Here is a 13,137-nt window from a genome sequence, read left to right as displayed (position 1 = left end):
CCTAGCTACTCCCCCTACTCTCACCTACTCCCACCTATTCCCACCTATTCCCAGCTACTCCTGTCTATTTCCAGCTACTCCCACTTACTTCCAGCTACTCCTGCAAGAGTCACTCATTGCTCCTCAGGCCAAGCAGATCATTAAGGAACAACCCCAAAGACACACCCAGTAGACAGGGAGCCCACTTCAGAAGGTCTTTGGAGCAAGGAGCCCCACCACCCCAGGGCCCACTGAGCCAGCGCTGCTAGAGTAACTCCATAAACTGCCCCTTAGCCCTTTCCTAATTAATTGTCAAGTTCAAAACCTCTGTTTGATTTTCTCTGACTCTATGGTGCATTTGAGTTTTTGTTTGCTTATCTTTTCCTTTTCTTATGAAGCCTAGTTGCCCAGAGTTTGCTTAAACATCATCCTTTCCTTTGTTCATGACGCACCTGGGATTTGTCCATGTGTGGCTGTATAAGACAATGAACAGCCCACAATCTATCACCTAAACCAAGAGCAGAATGTTGTCAATATCTGACAATACGTGCTCCTTTATTATCCTGGACACCCCATATCATCCCTGCCTTTACTCAAGAGTTTAATCACCAGTGTCTGCACACCTGACATGCTCAGTTTTGCTTGGTTTTGTATTCTATAAAAGGACATCTACTGCAGTGTCTGTAAGACTCCTGGAACTTGGGTTTTTACATTCAGCATTATATAACCAAGTGTTACAGACTGAGTCATTGTTGCAGTCCTCCAAGCCTTCCTGTTTAAGAATATTTCATCTGTACCCTTTGCAGTGACTTCTCAGGACCTCCCCTACAGTGTATGGAATATATTTCTCCAACAATGTGATGGGTTTGAGCATATGGCTGACTTAGGCCAGGGCAGTAGAGGCAAAAGTGACCATGTGTCAGGATTATGGTGAGATGTGAAGACATACTGCATTTGTCCACTTGTCCTCAGGTGATTTTCCAAGGTAAGGGGGTGCCCTAGGATGTAGTCTGAGAACCTGCTGAGTAGGAACACCTAGTCTGAGCCCCAGAACAGTGTTCTGAAACCACCTGAAAGTGAGCGCAGCTGCATCAACCTAAAGTGAAGCCATACCAGCACGCCTCCTAGACCAGTGTAGTGTAAGTACCCGATGTAAGGCTTATGGATTGTAATGTAAGTGCCTATATTGAGCTATTGACTTCCAAGGCATCCATTTCAAAGGCATCTACCTCAAACAAACATTGCCAGCTGTGGGACACAACTACTAGCAAACAACTAAATAAGGAAGCAGGCTGCCCCGGCCATGAAGGTCCCTTTCTCAGAAAGCCCTGGGTGACCTAGACACCTGAGCATGTGAGTGACCCTGCTTCTCCCTTCCAATGCTCCACCTTCTGCTCTTTTTTTTTAAGGTTTTTTTTTTTAATTTATTTAAGTAACCTCTACACCCAACATGGGGCTCAAACTCACGACCTTGAGATCAAGAGTCACATGCTCTTCCAACTGAGCCAGCCAGGTGCCCCTCAACTTCTGGCTCTTATGCTTTAAATTCGCTGATAAAGAGTAAACCCATGAAACCCTGGATACCCCACACACAGCCTCTAATAAAGGTGGAGCCCCAGGTCTGTGCTCTCTCTCTCTCTCTCTCTCTGAGAACTCACTGTACCAGGTGAGGTATACCACGTACCCACCAGGACATGTGAGTAAATAAATCTTGTTCTCCAAAGTTCCCTGATGGTTTTGCTGAGGTGCGTCCTGCTATTTTAATTAATCCACAAAGACCAGTCCAGCCACATTGTCCTGGTGGGGCATAAGGGAAGTATCTGTGGGGCTTGCTATTAGAAAAGACAGGCCCAATTGAGAGCCTCAAGCAACACTGTAAATAGGCTGACAACAGTCAGCCAAACTACAATCACCCTTCAGACCCATGCACCAGGTAATGGATGCTTGTTTGGGTTAGCTAGGAGGGTAAGGAATGAATTAGTATACAGCATTTCTTTGCCAAGAGCTGACTAGTGCACTAAAATTCACCCAATTAAAGCAGTATCGCTAGTGTGTTCCCACTTGTGCAGACGTTGGCACTTCTACTTTTCTCCTTTACATCAGTTCACTTTTCTCTTTCTTATCTTGTTGTCCTCTCCTGCAGCCTTCTGAAAGCATTTCCCAGCCAGCTTGTCTACCTCGTGATTCACTCCTCTCTATCCATTAATACTCTATCCATTTCTCTGTTATACCTATTCACCCCTTGGGTTTTTTATATCTAGTATTTCCATGTTGTTCTTTTTTTTCTTTTTTTAAAATAAATGTTTGTCTATTTTTTTTCAGATTATGGAAACCTTTCTTTACCTTCTTAAACATTTTATCTTTCTTGTTTTAAATATTTCAGCAATCTTTTTTGACAATTCTGCTTCAGAAGGTATATTATAGAGAAGGGTTCAGCAAACTTTTTCTGTAAAGAGGCAAATAGAAAATATTTTATGCTTGGCAGGCCATTTGGTCTCTAAGAATTTCTCAGCTGAACCATTATAGCATGAAAGCCACCATAGGCAATATGCCTCTGTTCCAGTAAATGAATGAGTATTTCTGCTTCAATAAAATTATTTATAAAAACATGCTTTGAGCTAGATTTGGTCCACAGGCCATGGTTTGATCACTTTTATTTAGAGTATTAACTCGAACCACAGGGAATTGCTAAAATTTCACTGGTACTCATCTATAAAAATAGTGATTTTGTATGTGTTAGATTAATAATTGAACTCCTCAGATATTTAGTTATTTTGGCCAGCAAGTCCACATTCCCCTGAGATATACCAGCTGCTCTGTCTGAAATTATGACCTGGATTAAGACTCTAAATTGGCTGAACTTAAGGAGGAGAGAGGTGATGCATCCCAGAGTTTAAAGGCCCAGGTACTCTGGAGGCTTCATCAATCACCTCCTCTGCTGGCACCCCGCCAAGTGATGCTTGCAGTGAGGGATTCACCCTTACATTCAGATGAGGCAACCTTGAGAGGAGGCAGGCACCCTAAAACACAATCCACTTGTTTTGGTTTTCTATTGCTGCTGTAACAAATTACCACAAACTGAGCAGCTTACAACAAACAACACAGATTCATTATCTTACAGGTCTGGAGGTCAGAAGTCCAGAACAACTTTCACTGGGCTGAAATCAAAGTACAGTCAGGGCTGCATTCTTTCTGGAGACTCTACAATGAAATGCATTTCTTTTTTTTTTCCAGCTTCCAGATGCTGCCTAAATCCCTTGGTTCAGTGCCGCTTCTTCCACGAAGCCTCTTCAAATCTCTCTCTATATATCAACCTATTTCTCTCTCCACATCAAGTTCCCTCTCTCTCTCTCTCTCCTCTGCTGCTTCCATTTTTGCATCTCTGTCTCTGACTCTGATTCTGAGCCTCCTGCCTTCCCCATTTATAAGGACCTTTGTGGTTACAGTGGCCCTACCCGTTTAATCCAGAATAATCTCCCTGTTTCAAGATTCTCCATTGCATTTGCAACGTCCTACATGCAAAATGCATTCATGACAAGCCAATATTCCCACCAGGAATCCATTACACCACCACAACCAGGAGATTTGGTGTAGGCTACGTAACTGCCTGAAAGTAGACCCTTGACCCCACTGTTTTTCACCAACTCCTCTTTCTGAAAGGAATCTTGCCATGTTCTTAACCCAGGTCCCTGGTACTTGTGACTTTGGAGGTTGCTGCCAATTTCTGTGGTGGAAAGGTAAATAATCAACAGCACAAAACATGAGTAAACCTATAGCCTCCAGTCACCCCAGGAGTCCCACATGGTTTTTGTTTTCTTATGCTTTGCTAATTTACTAGAATCTAAGTTTTTCTCATTTCTGTAATCTTTCTAGCATGGATCCTAGGAGGGAGTCAGCAGCCTATGGTAGTTCACCAGCTTGGCTGGAACTGGGAGCCAGAGGGGTAAATAAGCATGAAAATGGCCTTGAAGCTAAATGAACAATAACCACAAGAATAAAAACAGAATGGAACCATCAGGAGAAACTTCAATTTATCCATTGAAAAGCAGATTAGGAGGGCAAAAGCATAAAATGAGAAAATAACAGTAAATGGCAAGTATTGAAAATGTCGGAGAAGGTATGTAGTATAATTGTAATAAAAGTAGCTCACTAAATAAAATGTCAAAATTCAAAGATTGGATTTTTAAAAAGGACCCACAGCATGGTGTCTCTACAAAAGATACACTTAAGACAAAAAAGACACAGAAAAGATAAAAATTAAAAGATGGAAAAATATTTAAGCAAATATAAAGCAAAAAGAAAATTAGAGCATCAATCTTACTAAATGACAAAATAAGGATTAAGATTAAAAAAAAAAAGTCATAAGAAACTCTGGTAAGCAGAACTCTAAGATGATCCCCAGGATATATCCCCTGGTACATACACCCTGTATAATCCCCTCCCATTGACTGTGGGTAGGACATGTAAATATAATGGGATACCAATCCTGTGAAGAGGTTGGGTTATATGGCAAAGAGGAAGACATTTTGCAGAAGTATTAAGATCCCTAATCAGAGATATTTAAGATAATAGAAAGGGACATTATCCTGGGTAGAGCTGACCTAATCAAATGAGTCCTTTAAGAGAAGGTTTAGAGAGGAGTTTCACTTTCAGAATGGTAGAAAAAAGAGCTCCATGGACCCACTACTCATAAAATATGAGAAAACCAAACTGGCCCAAAAAATCTTGCAAACAAACAAAAAAAAGACAAAGTTGGAGAACTGACATTTTCCAATCTCAAATTTTACCCCAAAGCTGCAATAATCCTAACAATGTGGTCCTGGCATAAGGATAGACATACAGCTCAATGGAATGGAACTGAGAGTCCTGGAGTAAACACTCATTTTTTTACAGTTACTGAGTTTTGACATAGGACCCAAGATAATCCAATAGGAAAAGAAGAGTTTTTCAACAAGTAGTGCAGGGGCAACTCGGTATCCACATGAAGAAAGAAGTTGGACTCCTACCACACACTGTATATGAAAATTAACTCAAAATGGATTGAAGACCCAAATGTAAAAACTAAAACAATAAAACCCTTAAAAGAAAACAGGTGTAAATATTTGTGACCTTTGATTAGGCAATGCTTTCTGAGGCATGATACCAAAAGCACAAGCACCCAAATTAAAAATAGATAAAAGGACTTAATCAAAATGAAAAACTTTTCTGTTTCAACAGACACTATCAAGAAAGTGAAAAGACAGGCCACATGATGGCAGAAAAATTTTGAAAATCATCTATGACTTAAGAGATCTGAATCTGGACTATATTAAAAAAACCTACTAAACTCAATAATAAAAAGACAAATGACCCATTAAAAGATGGGCAAAATATATGAATAGACATTTCTTCAAAGAAGATATGCAAATGTCCAATAAACACATGAAATGTTCAGCTTTATTAGCCATTGGGAAAATGCAACTCAAAGCTTCAATGAGCTATCACTTCATACCACTGGGATGACTAGAATAAAAAAGATGGATTATTTCAAGTCTTGGCAAGCATGTAGAGAAATTGGAATCCTCATACACTGCTAGTGGGGACGTAAAGTGGTGTAACCACTTTGGAAAGCAGTCTGGCAGTTCTTCAAATAATTAAAGAATAGAATTACCATACATTCCAGCCATACTACTCCTAGGAATATATGCAAGAGAAAAATTATGTCCACACAAAAATGTATATAGAGCACCATTACTCATGACTGCTGAAAAGTAGAAACAACCCATATATCCATCAAGAAATGAATGGATAAAATATAATGTGGTATATCCACACAATAGAATATTGTCAATCAATAAAAAGGAATGAGGTACTGATCACACGCGATAGCATGAATGAATCCTGGAAGCATTAGGTTAAGTGAAAAATGCTAAGTCCTTAATATTGTATGATTCCATTTATGTGAAACATCCAGAGTAGGCAAATCTATACCGACAGAAAGTTAATTGATGATAGAGCTGGCTCAGAGGGATATTGGGAACTGGAGGGTGATAACTAAGGAGTGTGCATTTCTTTTTGTAGTAATGAAAATGTTCTAAGATTGATTCTGGTGATGGATGCACAAATTTGTGAATATAGTAAAAGCCATTGAATTGCACATGTTAAATGAGCATATTGTATGGCATATGGATCATATCTCACGAAAGCTGGGATTTTTTGGGAAAAAAAAAGATGAGCTAGAAGTAAGAGAGAAGCGGCAGCAGAGACACTTGTCTATTGGCCTTGACAGAGCAAATGTTCATGCTGAATGGAAGACCATGTTGGCAGAGGACAACGGCCTGTAACAGCTGAGAACCTCAGTCCTACAACTGCAGGAACTGATTTCTGCCAACGACCACATGAGCTTGGAGTCTCAGATGAGTCATCTCAGATGAAACCCCAGTCTTGTCCAACACTTGGACGCAACGTGGCAACACCCTGCACAGAGGACCCAGATAATCTGACCCACAGATACTATGAGATAATAAATGAGTATTGTTTTTTTAATAATATTTTTTTAAAGATTTTATTTCTTTATTTGACAGAGATAGAGACAGCCAGCAAGAGAGGGAACACAAGCAGGGGGAGTGGGAGAGGAAGAAGCAGGCTCAAAGCGGAGGAGCCTGATGTGGGGCTCGATCCCATAACACTGGGATCACGCCCTGAGCCGAAGGCAGACGCTTAACCGCCGTGCCACCCAGGCACCCCTAAAAATATTTTTTATTATATTATGTTAGTCACCATACAGTACATCCCTAGTTTTTGATGTAAAGTTCCATGATTCATTACTTGTGTATAACACCCAGTGCACCATGCAATACATGCCCTCCTTAATACCCATCACCGGCCTATCCCATTCCATGACTCCCCTCCCCTCTGAAGCCCTCAGTTTGTTTCCCAGAGTTCATAGTCTCTCATGGTCCGTTTCCCCCTTCTGTTTACCCCCCTTTCTTCTTCCCTTTCTTCTCCTACTGATCTTCCTAGTTCTTATGTTCCATAAATGAGTGAAACCATATGATAATTGTCTTCCTCTGCTTGACTTATTTCATTTAGCATTATCTCCTCCAGTCCCATCCATGTTGCTGCAAATGTTGAGAAATCGTTCTTTTTAATGGCTGAGTAATATTCCATTGTATATATGGACCACATCTTCTTAATGCAGTCATCTGTTGAAGGGCATCTCGGCTCCTTCCATGATTTAGCTATTGTGGACAATGCTGCTATGAACATTGGGGTGCATATGGCCCTTCTCTTCACTACATGTATATCCTTGGGGTAAATACCCAGTAGTGCATTGCCGGATTGTAGGGTAGCTCAATTTTTAACTTTTTAAGGGACTTCCACACTGTTTTCCAAAGTGGCTGTACCAACTTGCATTCCCACCAACAATGTAGGAGGGATCCCCTTTCTCCACATCCTCTCCAACATTTGTTGTTTCCTGCCTTGCCCATTTTTGCCATTCTAACTAGCGTAAGGTGGTATCTCAATGTGGTTTTGATTTGAATTTCCCTGATGGCTAATGATTTTGAACATTTTTCTTGTGTCTGTTAGTCATTTGTATGCCTTCACTGGAAAAGTGTCTGTTCATATCTTCTGCCCATTTTTTGATTTGTTTATTTTTTCTCATGTATTGTGTTTGAGAAGTTCTTTGTAGATCTTGGATACCAGTCTTTAGTGTAGGGATAAAGGGTACATTCCTCAATTTCATAAAAACCATCTATGAAAGCCTACAGCGAATATCATTCTCAGTGGGGAAAAGCTGGAAGCCTTTCCCTTGAGGTCAGGAAAATGACAAGGATGCCCACTCTTGCCATTATTATTCAACATAGTACTAGAAGTCCTTGAAACAGCAATCAGATGACAAAAAGGGATAAAAGGTATCCAAATTGGCAAAAAAGAAGTCAAAATGTCTCTCTTTGCCGATGACATGATACTCTATATGGAAAACCCAAAAGAATCCACTCCCAAACTACTAGATGTTATAGAACAATTCAGTAAGGTGGCAGGATACAAAATCAATGCTCAGAAATCATTTGCATTTCTATACACGAACAATGAGACTGAAGAAAGAGAAATTAGGGAATCCATTCCATATACAATAGCACCAAAAATCATATGTTATCTCAGAATTAACTTAACCAGGGACGTGAAGGATCTATATTCTAGAAACTATAAATCACTCTTGAAAGACATTGAATAAGACACAAAAAGATGGAAAAATATTCCATGCTCATGGATCAGAACAACTAACATAGTTAAAATGTCTATGCTACCCAGAGCAATCTATACTTTCAATGCCATCCCGATCAAAATACCAATGACATTTTTCAAAGAACTGGAACAAACAACCCTTAAATTTGTGTGGAACCAGAAAAGGCCCCAAATCGCCAAGGAATTGTTGAAAAGGAAAAACAAAGCTGGGGGCATCACGTTGCCAGATTTCAAGTGCTACTACAAAGCTGTGATCACAAAGACAGCATGGTACTGGCACAAAAACAGACACATAGACCAATGGAACAGAATAGAGAACCCAGAAATGGACCCTTGGCTCTTTGTGCAATGAATCTTTGACAAAGCAGGGAAAAACATCCAGTGGAAAAAAGACAGTCTCTTCAATAAATGGTTNAAAGCAGGAAAAAACATCCGGTGGAAAAAAGACAGTCTCTTCAATAAATGGTGCTGGGAAAATTGGACAGCTACATGCAAAAGAATGAAACTTGACCACTCTCTCACACCATACACAAAGATAAACTCCAAATGGATGAAAGACCTCAATGTGAGACAGGAATCCATCAAAATCCTAGAGGAGAACATAGGCAGCAACCTCTACGACATCGGCCACAGCAACTTTTTTTCATGACACATTTCCAAAAGGCAAGAGAAACAAAAGAAAAAATGAACTTGTGGGACTTCATCAAGATAAAAAGCTTCTGCACAGCCAAGGAAACAGTCGAAAAAACTGAGGCAGCCCATGAAATGGGAGAAGATATTTGCAAATGACACTAGAGATAAATGAGTATTGTTTTAAGCTGCTAAATGTGTGATTATTTGTAGCATAACATAGAAAAACTAATAAAGGAACAAAAATGGATGAAAGAAAAAAAAAACAAGAAGATATAGTCATCAAAATATGTATAAGCCTAACAATGGCCTAGCACACACCTAGCAAGAAATGAGTCAGCCGCAGGGGAAAACAGGCAAAACTGGTCAGCTTTTATCTGATCGGTCTGAAGCCAAAAATTGATAGATCAAGACGCCCAAAAACAAGCAGAGATCAAAAGCCTGAAGAATACATTAACAAGTTCTTGTATGAAATGCCGCGTTCCACATTAAAACTCACAACATTTAGGGTGTCTGTTCAACAAAAGATACCATTCACAAAAGTCAATAAAGACATTTGCCAAATCTGAGACTAACAAATGAGCTAATGTTGTGGGCCAAGCATTGTCAGAGAGGAAATCTAGCAGTCTGAGCATATCAAAAATATTCAAACCCACTGATAACCAAAGAAGTGAAAATAGGTGTCACCAGTGAAATGGTTTATCCTTTTTCACCTACTAGGCTATTAAAAATGAGAAAGCAAGATGAGATTGATCACAGGGGCACAGGAGGGCTCCTGCACGTCTAGGGAGTGTGAAGACTGTGCGTCCATTCTGGAGAAAAAATAGAGGGTTTACAAAGACCAGGACACAACAAGTCTGTTCCTGATCCAGAGAATTTCTTAGGCCATCCATAAAGGACCTAAAGGAAGATGTTCACTGCAGCAGATTTGATGGGGAAGTCAAAAACCACCCGGGGGTAGAGGAAAGGTGGGTAAAGTGGTGGACACCTCCCCACAAAGCACAATGCAGGGGTTGGAAGCCAGACTGGATGTAGGCAGAGAAGATCCATTCTTGCTTCCAAGATTCCAAGATTTCAAGAATGGATCTTTTAAAAGACAATATTAACAGGAAAAAGTCAAATTCAAAAGAAAATATATAACACATCCCAATTAAATAACTATTACAGGCACAAAACAATTCTACCCACTCTTCAAGAAAACCGATGCAAAGGCACACCAAAAAGGCATGAGAATTGTTGTCTAAGGAGCGGGGCGGGGACTAGAGCATGTGTGGAAAAAAAGACAGTGAATGAATGAATGAATGAATGGCAAGCAGGGAAGCCAGAGAGGACCCCAGGGTTCTGGAGAGGGTGAGGGGGCATATGGGAAAGTACTGAGACCTGAGTCAGAGTGGAGACAAGTGTCAAGTGTCCCTCCTCCACGAAGTGGTCCCCTAGGCAGTGTCTCTTGAGCATCTTCCCCATGGGCGGTAGGGGTGTGTGAGTTCTTGCCTGAATTTCTCTCCAGAGAATGCAAAATGTGTGCATGGGGCTGGTGGGGAAGGCTAGCCTTCCCCTTAAACCTTCCGGGAGAGGCTTTATCATTACCGCAGCCAAAAAATTATTTATACCATTTTGGCCTGAAACTGTCTCCTCAGAGAGGAGCCCCTCAGAAGTTTCTTTCTCTGCAACATGTACTCCAACTCCATCCACCTTTCTTCAGGTTGCTTCAAGGAGAAAGCCAACACAGAGGACAGGGAAGGTCCACAGAAACAGGGGAAGCTTCTTCTGATCTCTGGAAGTCTCTAACATTTTCTTATTGATTGATTTACAGCTTAATTTCATCATGGGCATGGAATAGTCTGCAAGGTGTCAGGCCTGTAAATTTTGTTAAGAATAACTTTGTGGAACACAATTGATCAATTCTGGAAATATTTCATGTGCACTTGAAAAGAACATATATTGGGGCACCTGGGTGGCTCAGTTGGTTTATCATCTGATTTTTTATTTCAGTTCAGGTCATAATCTCAGAGTTGTGATATCGATCCCCACATTGTCAGGCTCCGCAATGGGTGTGGAGCTTGCTTAAGATTCTCTCCTTCCCTCTCTCTAAACAAAAACAAACAAACAAAAAAAGAACGACTGAATGAAATGAGCATGTATTCATGGTCAGTGTTTGAGTGGTGTTCAGCACAAGTGAAGGACAAGTTGATACGTCTCTGTGGGAACTTCAGAACTTGGCTGATGTCCTGCCTCAGCTGAGTTTTATCAGCTGCTGTGGGTTATGTTTGTACTCTCTCACTGTGATTGTGGATTTGATTATCTTTCCTTTTTATTCATTCTGTTTCTGCTTTGAGTATTCTGAGATAGGTACCTACACACTTAAGAGTTGTTATATCTTCCTAAAAAATAATATTTCCATCAGTAAAATGTCTACCTTTATTTCAAGCACTGCCTCTTGTCTTAGAGTTTATTTTATGGAGTCTTAGTACTGTTACACTGACATTTTTTGGTTGGCATTGACATAGTATATTTAAGCCATTCTTATTTTTCTCATTTCTCTGTGTTCTTATATTTGAAATGTGTTTCCTTTTTGTTTTGCCTTCTTGTATTTTTTCAATGGTCAACTAACCCTGTCTTTTAATTACAGTACCCAATTCATTTACATCATCCTAGCCACAATGACTATCGTTCAGCTTTGCACTACTATTTTCAAGTATATTAATTTTATATGTATTTAACAATCTTCAATACAATATCATTTCTTACAGTCAAAATATCACCTAGATTTATCCACATATTTATCCTTTTGATGTGTTTGTTCTTGTTTTCTTCCTACCATACTATTTTTCCACCTGGGTTTGTTTTTCCTTCTTCCCAGAGAATTCTCTTTAGTTGTTATTTTAGAACAGTTCTCCTGGCAACAAATACAGTCCATTCTGGTTATTTAAAATTACTTGGTTTTGTATGCATTTTTGAGAAAGACTTTTGTTGCCGGAGAAATTGTAGGTCAATGGTTAATTTCCTTCAGTGGTTAGCAAGTGCATGACAATAACTTCTGACTTTTTGTTGTTTCCTATCTGAGGTCAGCTAAATGCCTGATGGTGGTTTATTTGAAAATAAGAGCTCTTTTTACCTCTGGATGATTTTAAGATTTTTCTTCCTAAATTTGATTTAGAACTCTTTTATGCTTGGTTGTGGGTTTCTTTTATTATATCCTGCTTAGGGTTTGTAACATTGCTTAAATCAATGGCTTGATGTTTTGTTCAGTTCTAGAAAACTCAAGCTTTACATTTTCAAATACTGCTTCTGCCCCATCATCAGCTTCTTCCCCTATGGGGCAGATCTCACCTCACCCGTCTCATGCTTCCCATCCTACATCTACTCTGGCTTGCCTCCCTCCTGTCTAACTCCCATGCAGGTTAACCCGGCTATCACATCATTCATTTCTGTTATTATATTTTTCAGTTCTAGAACTTTCCTTTTATTCTTTTTGGTAGCATCAACTTTTCTCCAGTATTACCCATCTTTTCCCCCTAACTTATTCATCATGAGGACATTAAAACCCCATATCTGATAACTGCACTGTCTAGACATTTTCAAGTTTGTTTCTATTATTTAATTTTCTTTTGATTTACCCATCAAGTCTTGTCTTTTTTTCTTATTGTTTTTGACTGGGTGCTGGACATCCTGTGTTTTAAACATGTAGAACTAATTAAGGCTTTGCATGATTTAGAAAATATTTTACCTTGATATGACAACAATGCACAGGATGTAAGCCATGGGACAGATCTATGCAAAATATAGACCATTTCAGAAATAATGTCATCATCTAAAGAGTCGATCCTGAACGTGAGTGCAGCCAGGAGATTGGAGAAGAGGGAGAAGTTGTACAGGGTCTATGGGGCACACTAGGAGGACACTGGGGCAGATGCTGAGGGATGGCACCTGAGTGTGGGGCAATTGAAGATAGAGGCGAGGGGCCAGTCTAATGAATGTGATGCTTTGGGACATTGATTTGTTGGTTTTGATTCATTGATGGTATTGCTGGACTGACAATGTGGCCTCATAAGAGAGGACAAGAAGGCATATAAATAATAGTATCTGTAGTGAGTAATTTTGTTCAGAAGATAATATTTGGAAAGCATCACAAAAAAGAGATAACAAATGGCTAGTTGTATGTACGTTCAAGCCTTAGTTTCTTTGCTAACGCCTGTGGATATTTGCATTCGGAAACCAAAAAGTTAACATGGGTGATAGGAGCTGGACTCAGTCTGTGAGCTCAACTTAAGAAAAGCACAGTAAAGAATCATGAGGCTA

This window comes from Ailuropoda melanoleuca, chromosome 13 (genome assembly GCF_002007445.2).
Source record: "Ailuropoda melanoleuca isolate Jingjing chromosome 13, ASM200744v2, whole genome shotgun sequence".
Lineage (NCBI taxonomy): Eukaryota > Metazoa > Chordata > Mammalia > Carnivora > Ursidae > Ailuropoda > Ailuropoda melanoleuca.
This window is presented reverse-complemented; position numbering follows the sequence as displayed.